General features: G+C 44.7%; 1 protein-coding gene across 16 annotated transcripts in view; it reads right to left on the reverse strand.

Moving 5' to 3' along the window:
• TRERF1 (transcriptional regulating factor 1) overlaps positions 1–21,296 on the reverse strand; it is a 202,227-nt gene that overhangs the window by 164,392 nt on the left and 16,539 nt on the right. Inside the window, exon 1 of one of the 16 annotated variants that reach the window (XM_045843170.1) lies at positions 14,535–14,573. The exons of the other annotated variants lie outside the window; for them this stretch is intronic. The gene's annotated coding sequence lies outside the window, so the exon portion shown is untranslated. Of the gene's footprint in view, positions 1–14,534; positions 14,574–21,296 lie in introns of those variants that run through there. 16 annotated transcript variants of the gene reach the window in all.

The raw sequence follows: 21,296 nt of genomic DNA on the forward strand, positions 1-21,296 counted from the left end.
ACTGATTTGATCCTTTGCTTCCTCTAAGCTACTGTTGATTCCCTCCAATGTATTCTTCACTTCAGTTACTATATTCTCAATTTCTGACTGGTTCTTTTTTTATGTTTTGTGTCTCCTTTTTTCATGTTTCTTATCTCTCTGTTAGAGTTCTCACTGAGTTCACTGAGCAGCTTTATAACCAGTGTTTTGAACTCTGGTAGATTGCTTGTCTCCACTTTGTTTGCTTCTTTCTCTGGAGTTTTGTCCTATTTCTTTCACTTGGGACATGTTTATCTCCTCATTTTGACTACCTCCCTGTGTTTGTTTCTATGTGTTTGGTAGAGCTGCTACATCTTCTGGACTTGGTGGAGTGGCCTTATGTAGTAGGTGTCCACTGGGCCCAGTGGCACAGCCTCCCTGATCACCTGAGCCTGTGCTCCAAGTGTGTCCCTTGTGTGGGTTGTGTATGCTCCCCTATTGTAGTTGAGCCTTGACCGCTGTTGACATGTCAATGACAAAGACTGATCCTCAGACAGATTGGCTGTGAGGACTAGCCAAGACTATAATGGAGGAGCTATTGTGCTGAGCTGACCCCATGGAATAGGATTTGCTGTAGTGGAGCTCTGGCATCTGCTGAGTCCACCCCTGAGATGTGTCACAATTTGTAGAGGTGATTGGGTGGTGCTGTAGTGTGGTCTGACGCTGGCCATCAGGTATGTTGGTTCTAGGACCTCTTGGGAGGAGATCTGGTGCAGGCCAAGGTCGGCTGCTGCCTTTACTCTGCCCAGGGCCACCTCATATGAGCTACAAAGTGATCTGCAGATAGTGGCCACTTCTGCTGGGCTCAGAGGTGCCTGGGAGAGGCTAAGCTGCACACCGAGGTTGGCTGCCACTTATGTCAGGTTTGGGGCTGCACTGTGAGAGGTACATGGGCATGCCAAGGTCAGATGCTGCTTGTCTGGGGTTGTGAAATTTTGAGAGACTGTAGGAAAGTCTGCAGCATGAGTTAAGATGGGCCATTTGTCTAGAATCAGCTTTTCTACTATGAAAGTAGTAGAAAATAGTATTTTACTGGTAATATGATTGTAATCACATTTTACATGTATAGGAGAAGTGATATTTTTATAATACTAACTCTTTCTAGCCAGGACTATATTATCTTTCTGTTTCCTTTATGCCCTTTTGTGGCACTGAAGTTACATATAAATATAATTTTTATTAAGCTTATATCTAGATATTGTATCTTTTGTGTTGCTTACATAAATGAAATTTTTCTTCCATCATGCTTTCTAGTTGGATATTGTTAATTTGGGAATGTTACTGATTTTTGTGCATTATTTATGTACCCAAATACCTCAATGAATTCTTTAACTGTCTGGTAGCTTTGCCCTCTTCTAGTTTTTATATCTCTTATGTTTTCTGTTATCTAATTATGCCAGCTTATCCCTCCGTAACAACGTCTTATAATTATGGTGCTTAATCATGATTTCCATGGGAAGGCATCTAGTGTTCACCGTTCCAATGCTAAGCAAAATTTGACTACTAGCTTGACGAAACTGTATTTTCTCACAATGGGGAGGTATCTAATTACTCCTACATTATGAGTTCTTATTAGAAAAAGATGCATTTAATTTTTCATAAAAGTCTCAGCATCTTATTTTCTCATTAGAGATTTTAACATGGTGAATATTATTAAAAGAAATCCACAAAGTAACTTATCCTCACATTCCTGTTCTGAAATTCACCTGCCCATAGAGTTCTTTCAATAAGCTGCTGGATTCTATTTGTTCTAATTATGATATTAAGTTTCAGCATCAACATTCAAAACTGAGATCATTTTGTAGTTTTGTAGGTGCACATACTGCTCTTTTGTCACTTTTTGTTATACTAGCTTCATAAAAAGAATGTAAGTGTTCCTTCTTTCTTTGCTCTAGAACAACCTAAATAGCACTAGAATCACCTGTACCTTCAATATTTGAAAAATTTCCTGTGAAACCATCTGGCCCTACAACTATTTTAAGAAACAGCTCTCTAATAACTTTCTTAATTTCTTCTATGGTAATTGGTCTATTTAAATTTTATTCTATTCTGGTGTCAGGGTTTTGGGGTTTTTTTAATTTTTAAAGAACACATACTTTCATATTATATAAAATATTTCTAACTTAAAAAAAGACCCCACCAGCATTGCCCTAAGAAGTAAATACAGCCTCCACACCAAACGGCCTGGGTCCCAGTCTCTGCACCCAGCCTCCGTGCTCCTCCTGAAGGCCTCACCTTTTCTCACCACCAGACTCATGTACAAAGAGAATGGACCGATTTGCAAGAAACCAGAAACACTCTGGTGCTCCTCCGCCTCTACTCACATCGGACAAGGACCGTACACGAAAGGCCCAGCTCCCTCCACCTTCCTCAGTGGAGTCCATCCCAACTCCGAGATTGTTTCCAGAGCCCTCCCCAACCCTACCCACCTCTGAGGTCAACAGCCCACCTCACCTCGCTCACAGAAAACCCTCAGTGTCCTGATGGAGACACATCATCAAGGAATCCACAGGTGTTCATCACCAGGCACTTGCCAGAGGCCTGGGGGCACCTGCCCTCTAAAACCATGTTATCTAAGCGATGGGTGAAGACCTGCCCACAAGTAACAACAAGGCCCAGAATGAGTAGGTACAAAACAGTGCTGCAGAGCAAACTGAGAGTTCAAAGGACAGAGACATCTGTCGCCAGGAAGGCAATGGGGAAGACACTTCAAGCAAGCCACCCATAACCAGGCCAAAGGAGAATCAGCCCAGTGAGCTGATGGTATCGGGAGGATGCTGCCTCACTGGGGAAGGGGGCAGGTAATCCCAGGCCCAGTGGCACTGGGAGCCCGAGCGACAGGCTTGGTCATGACACAGCAGGCAACGGGAGCCCATGGGTTCCCGTGGGGCAGTAACAGGAAAAAAGTGGTGTTTTGGTCACACCCCCCACATTCTATGTTGCCAGACTTGCATTCAAAGAAATGACTATCTGTACCAAGAATTTGGTGAGCTGTGGGGGAAGGCCGTAAACCACAACCCTAAGCTGATGCCACAAGTGACAATGGGTATGCACATGCGTGTGCGCGCGCACACACACACACACACAAATCCAGGTTCTAATTAAAGACACTGGGCTGGAATCATGCCACAGCACTAGGGTTTAAATAGTTTATTGTACTGCACAATAAAAACAATATTGGCACAAGTCTCTAACTTCTGGGGACACCTCTTCTCAACGTTACAGTGTACACGAACTACCTGAGGATCTCGTTTAAAATGCAGACCCTGACTCTTCAACTGTGGGTTCTGCACTCATATCTAAGAAGCTCCCAGGTGATGCAGGGTGCCACTGGGTCAGGGACCACGCTCTGAGTAGCGAAAGACTAGACGACAGTGGGCCTCCAGCGAGCTCCCAGGCAGCAGATTATAGGCACTAATTACAGGCAGGGGGAAGCTCAGGGCTGTCTGGGGTCTGCAGCAGAGCGCCCAAACTAACCAACTCATTTTCTATTAAAAAAGTTCACCACAGGGGTTCAGTAACAGGCCGCTCCCTCCAGCTCCCTGGAAGCCATTAGTAAATGTAAACCAGCCAGCATTTCACAACTAGGGTCTAATTACTCTCCCTGTAACCTTTCAGCAGCCTGAAGCCAGCTCCTTCAAGTGCTGATGCCACTAATTAAGTCATAAAGCCTTACAGTGTCATATTATTAGCCTTGATAACAGAGCGTAAAACAAACTCAACAACAATCCCCTTTGCCTTTCCTCCCAGCTGAAGCCATCAGTCAGGCTAACATTTGCATTTCCTCCCATCCCAGGTCAAGGGAAAACACATTTAACCAGTGAGAACCTCCTACCTATGATGGGCCATACAAGAAAAATTTATTGATTCTTTTATGATCCTCTGAGAAGACTCTGGAAGCTGATCACAATTTGCCACAACCCTAGCGACTTCTTTATTTTTTTAAGATTTTATTTATTTATTTTTAGAGAAAGGGGAAGCATGGGGGAGAAAGTGAAGGACAGAAACATGGGTTGGTTGTCTCTCATGTACCCCAACGGGAGACCTGGCCCACATCCCAGGCATGTGCCCCGACAGGGAATAGAACCAGCAATTTTTCACTTTGCAGGACGATGCCCAACAAACTGAGCCACACAAGTCAGGGCAGTCCTAGCAACTTCTTTACTGTCCCCATCTCTTGGGGAACTTGGATACCTGAAAGAAACTTCCGTTTTCCTCCCCCACCATCTGCTGAGTCCCCCTCCCCTCAGGTCACATACTCAGGCACAGCATGACCCTCCTTCAAATCAACCCCATCACAAACCACAGAGCTCCTCAATATGGCTCAATTCTAAAATCAGATGGCCTGTGTTTCAAACTACACGCCTCTCCTGGTTGGAAATGAGACAATTGGTCAATCAATAGAGACTGTTCAAGGGTAGACCAGCCCCCACCCCCCTGTGACCCACAAACTGCACACACCCCTCCATGAATTCAATGAATCAGGTGTCTAACATGTGCAGAACCTCAGGGCCCTGCAGTACACTGTGGGGGTTTAGGAACAATCACTGAATTTGAGAGTTGGTTGAAGAGCTATAGTGTCCCATCCTCTTGCAGCAACCTTACTTTAAGTTCTCCAATGGCTGGCACCCACCAGCCAGTAATTTTAAAATCATAAAATAAATGTATGCCATTGTAGAAAAGTCAGAACTTGTTCAAAGAAAATTCCAATTGTAAACAAATCTATTTCTATTTGTTAATTAAATCACACATCAACTGAGAATCAAAAAAAGCCCAAATCTGGAAAATTTCTGATTCTTGGCTCTGAAAGGAAACAAATCTGAGGACATGTTCTGCTGAGGCGAGTTGACTAAGCAATATCTGAGGAACAAGAATCCATCTGCCCTCCAATGGCTGTGGGCAAATGACTCACTCAAGATTACACAGCGAGTTATAAAGCTAGGAACAGAATTTACTTCCTCAACTCCCAGATCAAGATTCTTTCAACTAAATCACACTCCCCTTACCTCCACTTTGGAACCCCCCTATGAAATCAGAAAGTTGGCCAATTTGCTCTTTATCCCCCCCTCACCTCAAGCAGCCTTCAGGGTCCTCTTTCTCTTCAGGGTTCTCTTGGGGAAACACACAGTTTAACCCATCTGGAGAGTGGTTCAGTCTGCTCTCCATGAGAAAGATGGAGGACAAAGCAAAGTTGCATCCCTGCTTCAGGACTTGAAGAGGTTAGGGAAAATGACTTCTAAGATCATTTCCAGTTTGAACAGAATCCATGGAAGTTTCAATTTGCAGTTAGGAGAAAATAGGGGATCCCCCAAGCCATGGCCCCTGCACCATGCTGCTTTGTGCAAAGAGATGGACTGGTCCCGTCAACTGGTAAGAAGCTGCAGTACATGAAGAACCTGCCCACCCATCGGCTCCCATGGTCCACACAGAGATGCCCTGGCCCTCAGAAGCGGAGAAACAGCAAGCTGCCATCTGTCTTTGCAAACTTGCCAGAAAGAATGCTTAATTAAAGTTCATTGCACTGCAGTATTACAATCTTTTTAATGACTTTTTAAATTATAAAATTGACTTGTTATCAAAAATCAAAATCTTAAAATAAATGTGCATTCATTGCAGAAAAATCAGAAATTGTTTTAAAAAAATTGTAAACAAATCAAATTAATTTGTTAATTAAACCACATTCTAATTGAAAATCAAAGAAACGCAAGAGCTGGAACTGACCTTGGAGACATACGGTTGCATCCTAGGCTTTGCATATAATTTCAATGGTGAGAGTCAGGGATCCACAGTAATGACACAGTCCAATGCCCCTATCTCCACTGTCCCTAACAGGTGGTCACCTGCCTCTGCTTGAACTCTTCCTACTTTTAGCCCTTTTCCAAGCAGCCTGAGCCATTTTGGAGAAGTTCTATCACCAGCTGTTGCTGCAGTAGATGGTAGTCATTCTATGCAAATGCTTATGAAAGACCTGGACCTGGGTTCAATTCTACACAGCCTCTTATATGGTCCATGATCCTGGGAAAGTCACTTAGCCTCTTTAAACTTGAATTTCTTCATCTCTAACATAGGAACAATAATACATGCATGAAAGGGTCATTGTGAGATTTAAATGAGATATATATGAAGCACTCAGCAAAGTACTTAGGCCAGTATAAGTCCTCAGTAAAAAGTAAATTGTATGCTCTGCCCCCTCCCGGGGTGGGGGGATGGCTCAGTTGGTTGGAGCGTTATCTGGTACACCAAAAGGCTGCCAGTTTGATTCCCAGTTAGGGCACATAACTAGTTTGCAGGTTCAATCCCTGGTTGGGGTGTATATAGGAGGCAATCAATCGATGTTTCTCCCTCACATCTCTCCCTCTCTCTTCTCCTTCCTCTCCCTCTAAAATCAATAAACATATTCTCAGGTGACGATTTAAAAAAAATAGGCCTGGCCAGTGTGGCTCAGTTGGTTGAGTGTCATCATGTAAAGGAAAGGTTGTGGATTCAATGCCCACTTAGGGCATTTACCTAGGTTGAGGTCTGACCTTAGGTCTGGGCGTGTATGTAAGGCAACCAATCAATGTTTCTCTCTCACATCAATGTTTCTCTCCCTCCCTCCCTTTCTCCTTTTCTCTCTCTGAAAACAATGAAAAAATGTCTTCGGGTAAGGATAAAAAAAAATTTTTAGAGTTTTGGGCCACAATGGAGGAATAAGAAATGCTTTCCCTCCTCACACAACCAAAACAAGGATAACAACCAATTAAAAAACAAAAAACACTCAGAACTGCAGAAATTCGAACTGTATAGAAGTCTGACAACCAAGGAGTTAAAGAAGAAACATTCATCCGGACTGGTAGAAGGAGGGGAAATGGGCAGCAGGAGTGAAGAGGGCACATGGCAAGCTGGCAGCTGGTGGGTGGGGCAGTCCCACATTCACATGTGGATAAACCAGGAGGAACAACTGAGGAGAGACACAAACCATGCAACCCAGGGCTCCAACATAGGAAATAAAGCCTCAAAACCTCTGGCTGTAAAAACCTGTGGGGGTTGTGGTAGCTGCAAGAGAAACTCCCAGTCTCACAGGAGAGTCTGTTGGAGGGGTCAACAGGATCCTAGAAAGTACACAGACCCACCCACCCAGAAGTCAGCACCAGAACAGCACAATTCACTTGTGGGTAGCAGGGGAGTGACTGAAAGCGGAGCAAGAGCCAAGCAAGGGGCTCTGTTCCCTCACAGACTCCACATACAGCACCACTACCCAGCAAAGTGGGTTGTTTGGCCCTGGCAAATCCCTAAGGCTCCACCCCTTACACCATAACAGATGCACAGAAACAAAACAAATATGGCCCAAATGAAAAAACAGATCAAAACTCTAGAAAAAGAACTAAGTGGCAAGGAAATAGACAACCTATCAGATGCAGAGTTCAAAACACTGGTAATCAGGATGCTCACAGAAATGGTTGAGTACAGCTGCAAAAAAAAAGGGAAGAAGTGAAGGCTACACAAAGTGAAATAAAGAAAAATGTACGGGGAACCAACAGTGAAGGGAATGAAACAGGGACTCAAATTAATGATTTGGAACAAAAGGAAGAAATTAACATTCAATCAGAACAGAATGAAGAAACAAGAATTCAAAAAAATGAGGAGAGGCTTAGGAACCTTTGGGACAACTGTAAACATTCCAACATCTGAATATAGGGGTGCCAGAAGGAGAAGAAGAAGACCAAGAAATTGAAAACTTATTTGAAAAAATAATGGAGAACTTCCCCAATCTGGCAAAGGAAACAGACTTCCAGGAAGTTCAGTAAGCCCAGAGAGGTTCAGACCCAAGGAGGAACACACCAAGGCACATCATAATTACATTACCCAAGATTAAAGATAAGGAGAGAATTTTAAAAGCAGCAAGAAAAAAGGAGACAGTTACCTACAAAGGAGTTCCCCTAAGAATATCAGCTGATTTCTCAAAAGAAACCTTGCAGGCAAGAAGGGGCTGGAAAGAAGTATTACAAGTCATGAAAGGCAAGGACCTACATCCAAGATTGCTATATCCAGCAAAGCTCTCATTTAGAATGGGAGAGCAGATAAAGTGCCTCCCAGATAAAATCAAGTTAAAGGAGTTCATCATTGCCAAGCCCTTATTATGTGAAAAGTTAATGGAACTTAGCTAAGAAATAGAAGATCAAAAGTAGGAACAGTAAAATGACAACAAACACAACTATCAATAACTAAACCTAAACAAAAAACAACCTAAGCAAACAACCAGAACAAGAACAGAATCACAGAAACAGAGATCCCACGGATAGTTATTAGTGAGGAGGAGGCGGAGGGGAGAATGAGAGGAAAAGGTACAGGAAATAAGAAGCATAATTGGTAGGTACAAAACAGACAGAGGGATGTTAAGAATAGTATAGGAAATGGAGAAGCCAAAGAACTTATATGTATATCTCATGGACATGAACTGTGGTGGTGGGGGGGGGAATCCTGGAGGGAGGGAGTTGCAGGGTGGAAGGGGAGAAAGGGGGAAAAAAATGAAACAACTGTAATAGCATAATCAATAAAATATACTTAAAAAAGATTACAGTAAAAGACATTTTTTGTTGTAAGTAGAATTAATAAATGGTAGCTCATAACAATGATTTTCTAACTTTTTCCACCTTACCCCTACAAAGAAATTGTATCGTGACTCAGTACATAAAATATATACCCATACAAATATATAAAACTGGCCCTGGCTGGTGTGGCTCCGTGGATTGAGCACGGGCCTGAGAACCAAAGGGTTGCTGGTAGGATTCCCAGTTAGAGCACGTCTGGGTTGCAGGCCAGGTCCCCAGTAGGGGGCGCACGAGAAGCAACCGCACATTGATGTTTCTCTCTCTCTCTTTCTCTCCCTTCCCTTCTCTCTAAAAACAAATAAATATACATATACACATACATGCATATACATATATATAACCAAACAAATATTTTCAAGAAACAATGGTGACCCATACACATCTGATCCACTCAAGATTTCTTTCACTATTCTATTGTTTCCTTTCTATATCAATTTTTAAAATTGCTGGTCTTGACCACTAAGTTGACTGCACGACCCACTAATGGACTGCAAATTGCAGTTTGAAAAACAGTGATTTCTACCAAGGCGCTTCCACCGTTCAATTCTAGGTTTACCTTCTGGAGCCACACAGAACTCCGCTCTGCATCCCACGTGTTAAGCTCTCTAGTATTGGAAGTGTTCCCTGTTCTCTCCAGCAGTCACTGGATGGGATCTGGCTCCCCAGTCTTACTTTGTCCACATCACCTCCTCTGGACTCCTGCCTTCGTCTGCAAGCTTTCCTCCTTTACTCACTGCTGCCCTGGAGGGCCATGCTCACCTAACCAGTGCTCTGCTCCTCTGGTGGCTTCTATGTCACCCCGGGTCAGGCAGCCAAACCCAGGCATGTTTCTGAACCTTCCCATCAGGTGCACTTCATCCCCAGAGCAGCGCATCTGGGTTCCTTCCAGACCATCCCAACTTCTGTCTGGTTCTCTCACTCCCAGGTGTCCCCTCTAGCTCCTACTCTGTCCTTCTACAAGGGAGGTGGTACGCCTCAGGCCTACCCATGAGAAGAGCAAATGCGAGGAAGAGTTTCGCTATGTACGCCTGAGCCCAAACCTACCGCCAGAAAGTGCTCCCTCCTTACTCATCTCTGAACTAGCTCTGCCTGGAACCAACCCGAGAGGCCTCATCACCCAGCCCCATCTGTCCCCTCACCGTGAAAGCAGCCCTGGGACAGGGAATCTCACACCCAGCTGCAAACACAGCCCTTCAGAGCTGAGATCTCCCAGCACCACCTTGCATGTGCAGGAAACAAGAGATATCAAATACCGCCACAGTTTCCCATATTCTATCTGCATCTGTGGTCATCACAAAATGTGTTCGTGATCATAAAAAAGTAAAGATGCACACACATGCCCCTAGTGTCACTACTTTGATGTATAACATTTTGTAATTTGAGTTAAAAAAAAAAAACTTTCCAAAGCAAAAACAAGAAAGTCTACTATGCCTTCAAAACATGAGCCGGATCCTCCTCACTCCCACCTTGATCGCTGCACTTGGGGATCTCTTCATGAATGCATCCCAGAGTCCCGCAGAAGGACAGCACGCACCCACCAGCCAGCATTCATCCCTGAACAATGGGTCTTAAATTTTTTGTTGATTTGAAAATTTACTCATAATGTACTATGCTATATGGAATAGTCAGAGTCTTACTTTTTAAAATTCAACCTTAGGCCCTGGCTGGTATGGCTTAGTGGATTGAGTGCCGGCTTACAAACCAAAAGGACACCAGTTCCATTCCCAGTCAGGGCACATCCTGGGTTGTGGGCCAGGTCTCTGGTTGGGGGTGCATGAGAGGCAACCACCATTGATGTTTCTTTCCCTCTCTTTTGCCCTCCAATCCCCTCCTCTCTGTCTGAAAGTAAATAAGTAAAACCTTTAAAAAATAAAATAAAATAAAACTCAAACTTAGATTATTAAGATTCACTAATGAGGCTGAATGGAGATGGTATTCATTCATGTTTCGGCTGCAAACAGCCCATCAGATACCACAATGCATTTAGTCATTTCTCCGGCTGATGAGCATCTGGGTTTCCAGGTTTTTGCCAGAATCGCCAGTGCTACTAGGGATGTCCTCAGTGCACAGCTCCTGGCGCCCACATGAACGAGCCTTCCATGATTATTTTGTAACTAGGACTGGAAATCCAGGTCACACATATGTGCACGTATAACTTTGCAAGATAATTGTTTTCCAAAGTACACCTATCAGTTTCCCCTCCAAAAACAGCGTGGAGAAGCCTTGAGTGTCCTCTCCCATGTCTGCCACTACACAGCTCCTAACAATAAAATGGGGACAAAATGGCATCTCGCTATGACTTGTATTCCCTGATTACTTATGGAACTGTGTCGCATACAAAGAGATCCTCTCCCAACCTAATGCCTGTACTTTTCTTTCACAGCTCTTATCAGAGTCCATCATTAACCATTTGTGGGATTATTTGATGGATCCCATGATCGCCACACCTGTTTTCTCCACCACAGCACACTGTACCACAGGCACAAAGTAGGGGCTCAGTGTACGTGCTGAATGAATGAATGAATGAACGAATGAGAGACGACCAGGCTCTAACGTGATTTCACTAAAAGCCTGGGCTCATGAGTCAGGTCAGATCTCCCCAGCCTGAGTCATAAAGGGATAAGGGGATGTAGAGGTGATGAGGTGGGACCTCCAAACCTGGACTGAAGCAAAGGTCCCCAGAGCACAGTCTTAGTCCAGGGCAATTTGCAGGACCTCCTCAACACAAATTAACAATAAAACAACTACCGTTGTGAACTGTGACCCTAACATGGGCAACGCATCTCATACCAAATAACAGCCCACTCTTACTTAGTGAGCTTAATACATGCCAAGCACTGTTAGGTGCTTACGAGATTATTCACCTGATCTCCTCCACATCTCTATGGAATGGGTATGACAGTCCCATTTTGCAGCAAAGAAAACTGAGGCTCAGAGAGTCTAAGGAAGTGCCCAGTTACAGCACATAAGGGGCAAACCCACAGTCAGAGTCAAATCCAGCTCAGTCTCTCCCCGGAATCCATGCCTTTCCCCGCACAGCTGTACCAACCCGTCCCCTGGGGGTTTCCTGTCTTCTCTGCAAGGGGTTGCCTTTCCTCCCCCTTTGCCCCCACAAAGTTTTGCTCCACAGCCCACCAATGCTTTTCAGCTTGTCTCTTAAACATCTGCACTGACAACACACTTACTTGTCAGATCCCGGGCTACAAAATGTTGTGTGTCACCCAGAGGGATGGCACAAGGACATCACCCATGCCTGCCTCTAGAGTTCTCCCACGTCAACGGTCCCTCCCAGTGGAGGTTCTGCAGAAACCAGCTCCTTTTCCACTTCCCGGTTTTTACTGCAACTGGAAACAAACATCTAACAAGTACCTACCATACTTGGGGCACATGATCTGCCTTTACTCAGCAAGAAATACAATGTAGCCGTAGCCATTAAAATTATACAACCTAGGTTGATGCATGGAAATATGCACATGAAATTACGTTAAGTGGCAGGGGGGGAAGCAACTCAGAAATAGTATCTATATGCCAAATTAAGTACACACAGTGCCCCCCACACCTACAACTGAGTGTTTGCTAGAACCTTTCTTTAGTAAAGTGACTTAGGTTTCCAATGCTCCCCCACACACAGCTACTTGCCCACTATTTATAACAAGTCTGTTTTCAAAGCAATGCTACTAATAGCAAAGAAATATTCCCGACAAGAATGAACACTCCCTGAGGGTCACGATCCCATCAGTTTTGGGCATAGCTGTATCTCTAAAGAGTGCAGGGGTTGAAGGAGTCAGTGACTGTGAGGCCTGCCTGCTAAATCTGGCCTCCTGGTTTTTACACTACAGTTTGATTAGATCTCACCCCTTCATGGATTGCCTACAGCTGCTTCTACAACACCATGGCCGAGCTGAGTATTGAGGACAGAAACAGGGCCCACAAAGCTGACACTATGCACTCTCTAACCTTTTATTAAAGTTTGCCGAACTTTGACCTAACGCTTAGCCTAGTATTTTGCATATAGTGAGGATTCAATATTTATTGAATTACTTATTTCAAATAAGCCCAAATCTAGCTAATACATAAGAACAAAGACCTTATTTACCCAGGCCTTATAATAACAAGTGCCTAGCCAATGGGAAATAAGCTCTCTTTTATACTTTTTAAAACAGGACTCTTGGGGTCCTCAGACGGAGGTACGCCTAGAGTGCTGTCTTCCTCCACAGCACAGAGGGATCACTCGAAGCCAAGCGCGCTCCCGAGCTGCAGTGAGAAGCAGTAGGTGTGGGCTTGGCAGGCCATGTGGGCAGGTAGGAGCCAAGTCTGAAGAATGGGTCAAGATGCTGTAATAATACCTAAGAGGGGCTCCAAGCAGGATCTTGGCCTCCCTGGCTTCATATTCCACACAACTAAGCTACAGGCCCAGGACCAACCAGGGTGAAACCATTTGTTTCCTAGTAACTTCTGGTTGGGACGACGCAGCAGCAAACAACTGTAAGCCCAATTATTTTCCCCTTAATTTATCAGTGCATCTGCATTACAATGCAACTGCATATTTTTAGTCCTGCACATTCGATTTTTCAGAAGTTGATCATTTGGCTGGTGGCTTTTTGAAGCTCATTATGGCCCCAAAACCAGAAGACAGGAGCGAGGAAATGAAAGGAGGTGAAGTCAAATCAGTCGGTATTGCTACTTTACTAGCAGATGAGAAACCGAGACTGGGGCGCAGGGGGTGGTGGAGGGCGAAACCTTCGGTCTGGAGAGCCAGGGCTCCCCTCAGGCCTCCTCCCTCAGATCTCCACATCTGACACCACTGCACGTTGTCAGTTTATCAATAACTTCGTTATCCTGGCCTAGTCCTGTACTAATCCAAGAATATTACTCTCTAAACTCTCTCTCTTCCTTTGTTCACAGGAAAAAACCAGAAGTCCAAAGGAGACTCAGAGTTGAAGCTCTGAGGCCCAGAACAAACCCTCGGCCTGTCAGAAGTGAGAGGAGAGGTCTGCCCTGACTCTGAAAAGCCTGGGCAAGGACTCGCTTAGGGAAACGTTTGGAAAAGAATGCTGGGAGGAGTCTAAGCCACTTCCTCATAGATGCAGCCTCCTCCCTCCCTTCTACACACATTAATTATTCCCAGCAGGCTTTCCCACTTCCCAGGAACCCAGAGGTCCAGGAGCAGTTCAGCTTCCGGGCTCCGAGCCATTGGGTTACACCCCAGGTCCCCTGGTACTGTCCCTCCTTCGGCAGAACAAGGAGTGAGGGGAGATCCGACGCCCATCTCAGGCCCCCAGATGCTGCGAGCCTGCCTGTACCACGCACACAGGAAAAATGAATGAAAGCCACTCCCTTTAAGTGAAAACTAACAGTCACACTCAAGGAAGACCAGACTCCTAACTTCTCCTTGTGACATTGTTCCTCCGACAGAACCACAGGAAACGCTCCCTTCCCCTCTCTCCTCTCTGCTCTCCAGCCTGCCTCCTTTTCCCTCCCATCCCGAGTACTGCGGACTGGAGAAGCCCTTCGCTGCAGGACGCTGCAGGACGTGGCCTTCTGCTCTCCGGCTGCCAGCAGCCCCTCCCTCAGATGTACCCCGGGAGGTCAGGGAGTCCTGCTGGGGCCACCCAGTGGGGTCCAGGCCCTCCTCAGGGAACCAAGCACACCAGAAAACCAAGGAGGGGGGCTGGCAGGAAGCTCCCGCTGCTGCTGCCTCCTCACACCTTCCCCAGGGCCTCAGCTCTGTCAGAGTTTGAAGCATAATGAGTTTTGTTTCATAACAGTCTTCAGTGAACTAGAAGGGGGAAGGGATGACAATGATAAAAATTTTAATTTGAAAAATTCCGACCAGCAAAGAGATGTTACAGACTTTAAGATGTGATAAAAGTCTCTTGAGCTGGGGGCCCTACAGAGCCCCCAAGGACGCAGCATTCAACATACATTTACTGAGTGCCTACTAGGTGCCCGGCATGATCCCAGGAGCTTGGGACGCTGCAGTGAACAAGCACACAAATATCCCTGGCTTCTTGGGGTCCATATTCTAGGAAAGAGGAGACAGTAAGGATAATGAACAAGCGAACCATGTGGAATGCAAGAGGTTAAAGTTGTGTGGGGGGAGAGGGGAAGAGCAGACAAAGGAGATGGGAACATGGGGCAGAAGGCAGGGCGCAGTGTTCCATGCAGCAGTGAGAAAAGCCTCAATGAGCAAGAGAGAGACATCTGAGCAAAGCCTTGAAGAAGGAGAGCGAGCGAGCAATGCGCAAGGGTGTGCAGGTTCTGGAAGAGCCCTCCAAGCACAGAGGATGGCCTGCACAAAGGCCCTGAGGCAAGAACATGCCAGGTACGTTCAAGGAATAGCCAGGAGGCCAGAGCGGCTGGAGCAGAGCCAGCAAGGTGGAGACAGTGGAGAGGAAGGTGGTGTCACAGACACAGGGAGAGGGGGCCAGGTGTCCCCAGACCACTGTAAGGACTCTGGCTTTCAATGACTACCGAGATGGGTCACTGAAGGGTTGTAGGCAGGGAAGGGACAGGTTCTCCTTCCATTCTCTGCCATCCCATCATTCTTCCTGGCGACCTCTTTGGACATTATTGAATAAATACAGTTCAACGCCATCTCTCCTGCAAAGCCCTCTCTGATAACTCACTGCAAGCTCTAAACTCAAACAACCCAAAGAAAAACAGCCAATTCTCACACCTAACTCCATCCCAGAAAAATGCTGGACCCAAAAAGGAAGGTGGGCAGGAAGATGAAGAGAAGAATGGGTGCCAGGAACACTGGACAGAGAGGGATGGAGCTACACACGGAACGGTACAGCAAGCTCCTCGTCCACTCCCAGCAACTTACTAGGTCCACAGCGCCAGGACGTAATCTCTTCAATCCTGCTGCCCTGTGGCTGGCCTGACAGTCCAACCAGCAGATGAGTCCTCTCTCTTGACTCTATATCCTAATGTTAAGTGGAACTGGGAAGCAAAATACTACTTTGCTCTTACTCTCTAAACTGCAAAGGCAGGGGCTCAGCTAACATTAACCACTCAAATCAGAGATGGAAGCAGAAAGTCCCTTGTCATTAAATCCACATCAGGGATCACCAACAGATAAACTACACGCCACCAGGTAACCTTACCTGGTCAATCTATAAGAAAGCTGCCACCACACAGCCCCAGTCCCAACTGCAACTTCTGACCCTGGCACCTCTGACCCCAAACTGCCCCCACACTCATACTCACCCCCCAGCAACCACACAGCAAAGGAGAAAAATGACACCCAAATAAGGAAAGACTGGGAAAGCCCTGGAATAAACTACTGTAAAATTGGCAGAAAGGACGAAATAAACTAAAACAATTAGCTCAAGGTGGTACACTGTAGTAGCTAAAACCTTGGGCTCTACAGCCAGAACACAAGGCACTCTCTGCATTAGGACAAGTGTGTGACCTTGGACAATTACCCATCTGACCTTGGACCAGTTATCTACCCTCTTATGCCACAGATTCTTCATCCTTAAAACCAGGATCATCATTAGTACCTGTGTCCCAGAGCTCTTAGGAGAATTAAAGTTTGTAGAATAAAGCACATAGAAGAATGTCTGAGCCCTGGCTGGTGTAGCTCAGTGGACTGAGCGTGGGCCTATGAACCAAAGTGTCGCTGGTTTGATTCCCAGTCAGGGCACATGCTTGGGTTGCAGGCCAGGTCCTAAGTGGGGAGCACTTGAGAGGCAACCACACATTGATGTTTCTCTCCCTCTCTTTCTCCTTCCCTTCCCCTTTCTCTAAAAATAAATAAATAAAATCTTTAAAAAAAATGTCTGGCACATAGTAAGCATTACATGAATTTTTCAAAGAGAGAAAAACACTTTTTTAAAAGGAAAGCTTCTTTCTGAAACATCTAAGAAAAGGTCTACAGTTTTATTTATGTATATGACATACGCATGAAAACAATCACTACTGATTAATATTTCCAACTCTGAAAGTCCTATTCTATCCTTTTAAAATATTAATAAAATGCTTCGCACAAAGACACTTACTGCATTATTTATAAAAGTAAGTTATGGGAAATGACCTAAAAATCTGACAATAAAAGAATGGTTGAGTAGATTATGAAAGTCATAAGAAAGGGTTTTGTGCAGATATTAAAAATCACCAAACAAAGAAATTTTAAAGACATGAAAAATGCCTATGAGTCAAATAATAAAAGACACAGAATTAGACTTCACTTGGAGCTATTATGACAAAGCAGCTATTAAACTAACTGGACTTCTATAGAGAACAACAGTAAAAGGCGGATGAAATACCAAACAGTAATGGTGACCACCACCGTGTAAAGGTGTGGGAGCACAACGAGACAGCTGGGACTTGAGGGACCAGGCTCCTAGGGCACAGGTGGCAAACACAAGGCCCACGGGCCACTCCACCTGGTTCCTTGCCCCTAGTTAAGGAGTCAGTTACATGTATGCAGCTCTAAAATTACATTCGGCCCTTTGAAGGCAACCGGAAGGCTCATGTGGCCCCTGTGAAAATGAGTTTCACACCCCTGTGAGGAAAGGAAGCTCAGAGAGGCTGTGTCGGTGGCTAGTGTTTCCCCTCGGGACATTTCCTATCTGGCAGAAGAAAGGAGCAAATTAAAGCTTGCAGCAGCTTTCTTCCTGGACTGAGAAAATTAAAAACTGGGGTTCAGGGCTACACAGACATCCAAGATTTGACAGGCCACGACACCAGAGAAATGTGAACAGCACGGAGTGGGACCCAGTGCTCTGCAATTTCCCCGCAAGGCGTTTGCCAACACCTACGCCATGTGTGCGGAGGGCTGGACTCTGGCATCCAAGCAGAAAGAGGCTGTTAAAAGACGAAACAGTGACACAGAGATTGGGGTTTCAGGGAAACAAAACTTGGTCATCCGGGCCTCCAAATAGGAAGGACCCTAACAAACACCCACTCTATAAGTAAGCATGAATTGGAAACAGATCGGCCTTCACTGAATCCAGGTGATGCACCATCTTGAGCCTCTACATTTTCCACGTAAAATGCCCAGCATTCAAACAAAAATGAGCAAGTATGCCTTGACTGGTGTTGATCAGTGGGCTGGGTGTTGTCCCACAAACTGAAAGATCGCTTGTTTGATTCCTGGTCGGGGCACATGCCAGGGTTGTAGGCCAGATCCCCAGCTGGGGGCGTGCAAGAGGCAGCTGATCAGTGTTCCTCCTGCACATCGACGTTTCTCTCCCTGTCTTTCTCCCTTCCTTCCCCTTGCTCTTTAAAAAAATCCAGATCTCCTCATTCTTTAAAAAAAAGTCCAAGTATACCAGCAAATAGGTAGAAAGGAACACTAGAAAAGCGCAATCATGAAAAACAATCCCCTTGATAAAAGGATGGATAAATAAGACGTGGCACATATATACAATGAAATATTACTCAGCCATAAGGAGAACAAAATCTTGCCCTTTGTGATATGGATGGACCTAGAGGGTATTATGCTAACTGAAGCTCATCAGACAGAAGGACAAATAGCATATTATTTTACTTAGGAGTCTAAAAAACAAAATAAATTTTAAAAATAATAAACTCATAAATACAGAGAACAAATTGATGGCTGCCAGATGGGAGGGGGTGGGGGCATTGGCAAAAACAGTAAAGGAGATGAAGGACAAACTGCAGTTACAAAATAAGTCAAGGGGAAGTGAAGTTCAACACAGAGAATATAGTCAGTAACACTGTAATAACTGTGTGTGGTGCCGGATCCGTACCAGACTCACGGAGCTCACTCTTTAAGTTATATGAATGTCTGATCGCTATGTCGCACACCTGAAACTAATATAGTGTTGTATGCCAACCATAGTTTTTAAAAAAACTTTAAGTAAAAGAAAAAGAAAAAGAAAAAGAAAATCCATCCACTCAAAAATTTTATTATAAATATAAATATATTTTCTATTTTAAATGTATAAATATTATTTATTATTTATAATCAAATATTTACAATTTTTTAAAAAATTAAAAATTGAACACATGGGCCTCACCAGCTTGGCTCAGTAGGTTGGGTGTCATCCCTCAAAGCAAAAGGTCATCAGTTCGACTCCCGGTCAGGGCACATGATTGGGTTGTAGGCCAGGTCCCCTACTGGGGGCATGTGAGAAGCAACTGATCAATGTTTCTCTCACACGTTGAATTTTCTCTATCTCTCTTTCTCCCTTCCTTCCCTTTCCTCTAAAAATAAATAAAATATTTTAATAAAATATAAATAATTATATTTATATATAATTTAATATATAATTTAATAATTATAAATAAATAAAAATTTAAAAAAGTAAGCCGTGGCTGGCATGGCTCAGTGGATTGAGCGCCGGCCTGCAAACTGGAAGGTCACCAGTTCGATTCCGTGTCAGGGCCCATGCCTGGGTTGCAGCCAGGTCCCCAGTTGGGAGCATGTGAGTGGCAGCTGATGGACTCTCACACATTGATGTTTCTCTCCCCTTCCCTTTTCTCTGAAATAAATTAATTTTTGAAACTTTTTACACTGTGCCTCCTTGCACAACCAAAAGAACAACAACAACAATTTAAAAACAAAAAACAACCAGAACTGACAGAAAATCAAACTGTATGGAAGTCCGACAACCAAGGAGTTAAAGAAGACACATTCATCCACGCAGGTAGGAGGGGCAGAGTCCAGAGGCTGGGTGGAGAGGGGTCGTGGCAAGGCAGCAGCTGGCGGACCCAGGGAGGTGGCAGATTGTAAAACCGGGCCTGCAAGGCTGCCGCTGGCTGGCAAGGCTGCCGCTGGCGGACCAGGTGGTCTCACATTTGTGTGCAGATAAACCAGGAGAAACAAAGGAAGAGCAAGATGGCCCACACAACCCGGGGTCCCAGCACCAGGAAATAAAGCTTCAAACCACTCACTGAAAACACCTGTGGGGGGTTGAGGGGGCAGCAGGAGAAACTCCCAGCCTCACAGGAGAGTTCACTGGAGGGACCCACAGGCTCCTAGAACGTATACAAACCCACCCACCCAGGAATCAGCACCAGAAGGGCCCGATTTGTTTGTGGGAAGCAGGGAAAGTGGCTGAAATCCAGCAGAAAGAGGAGCTAGTGCCATTATTCCCTCTCAGACCCCCGCCCCGTGTACAGTGTCACAACAGAGCAACTGGGGAGCCCCGCCCTAGTGAACATGTAAGACTCCACACCTCACTACGTAACAGGCGCATCAAGGCAGGCCCAAATGGAAGAACAGATCAAAGGTCCAGAAACAATACTACTAGGCAATGAAGAGGTAGCCAACCTATCAGATGCGCAGTTCAAAACACTGGTAATAAGGATGCTCACAGGATTGGTTGAATTTGGTAGCAAATTAGATGAAAAAACGAAGGCTACACTAAGTGAAATAAAGGAAAATGTACAGGGAATCAATAGTGATGGGATGGAAACTGGGACTCAAATCAACAGTGTGGACCAGAAGGAAGAAACATCCAACCAAAAAAGAAGGAAGAAACAAGAATTCAAAAAAAAATGAGGAGAGGCTTAGGAACCTCCCGGGCATTTTTAAATGTTCCACCATTGAATTATAGGGGTACCAGAAGAAGAGGAAGAGCAACAAGTGGGAAAATTATTGGAACAAATAATAAAAGATAACTTCCCCAATCTGGCAAAGGAAACAGACTTTCAGGAAGTCCAGGAAGCTCAGACAGTCCCAAAGAAGTTGGACCCAAGGAAGAACACACCAAGGCACATTATAATTACACTACCCAAGATGAAAATGAAGGAGAGAATCCTAGAAGCAGCAAGAGATAAGGAGGCAGTTACCTACAAAGGAGTTCCCATAAGACTGTCAGCTGATTCTCAAATGACACCTTATAGGGAAGAAGGGGCTGGAAAGAAATATTCTAAGTCCTGAAAGGCAAGGACCTACGACCAAGATTGCTCTATCCAGCAAAGCTATCATTTAGAATGGAAGGGCAGAAAAAGTGCTTCCCAGATAAGGTCAAGTTAAAGGAGTTCATCATCACCAAGTCCTTATTATATGAAATGTTAAAGGGACTTATCTAAGAAAAAAAAGGATAAAAAGTATGAACAGTGAAATGACAACAAACTCAGAGTTATTAAGGACCACACCTAAAACAAAAACACACTAAGCAAACAACTAGAACAGAAACAGAACCACAGAAATGGAGATCACATGGAGAGTTATCAGCAGGGGAGTGGGAGGAGGAGAGAGGGAGAAAAGATACAGAGAATAAGTAGCATAAATGGTAGGTAGAAAATAGGGGGAGGTTAAGAATAGTATGGGAGATGTAGAAGCCAAAGAACTTGTATGTATGACCATGGACATGAACATGGACAGGGGGGAGGTGGGAGGGAGATGTGGGTAGGAGGGCATGTGCAGGGAAGAGGGGAATAAAGGGGGCAAAATGGGACAACTGTAATAGCATAATCAATAAAATATATTATTAAATATATATATATATATTTTTAAATCTTTAAAAAAATAAAAAGAACTGAATATGTGGGTTTGACAACAAACGAGAACAGTAGAAGAGATGACTGGTGAACTGGAAGACAGGTCAGCAGAAAAAAACTCATACTGAAGCACAGAAAATACAAAAATGAGCTTCAGAGACACGTAGAATGAGTAGGAATCTAAGAAAAGGAGGGAAATAATGGGGCAAAAACAATATTTGAAGAGAACTGCCCAAGAATTTTCTAAAACTGACAAAAAAAAAA

The sequence above is a fragment of the Phyllostomus hastatus genome, unplaced genomic scaffold (genome assembly GCF_019186645.2).
Source record: "Phyllostomus hastatus isolate PE091 unplaced genomic scaffold, TTU_PhHast_1.1 phas_contig_40, whole genome shotgun sequence".
In the NCBI taxonomy this organism is placed as follows: domain Eukaryota; kingdom Metazoa; phylum Chordata; class Mammalia; order Chiroptera; family Phyllostomidae; genus Phyllostomus; species Phyllostomus hastatus.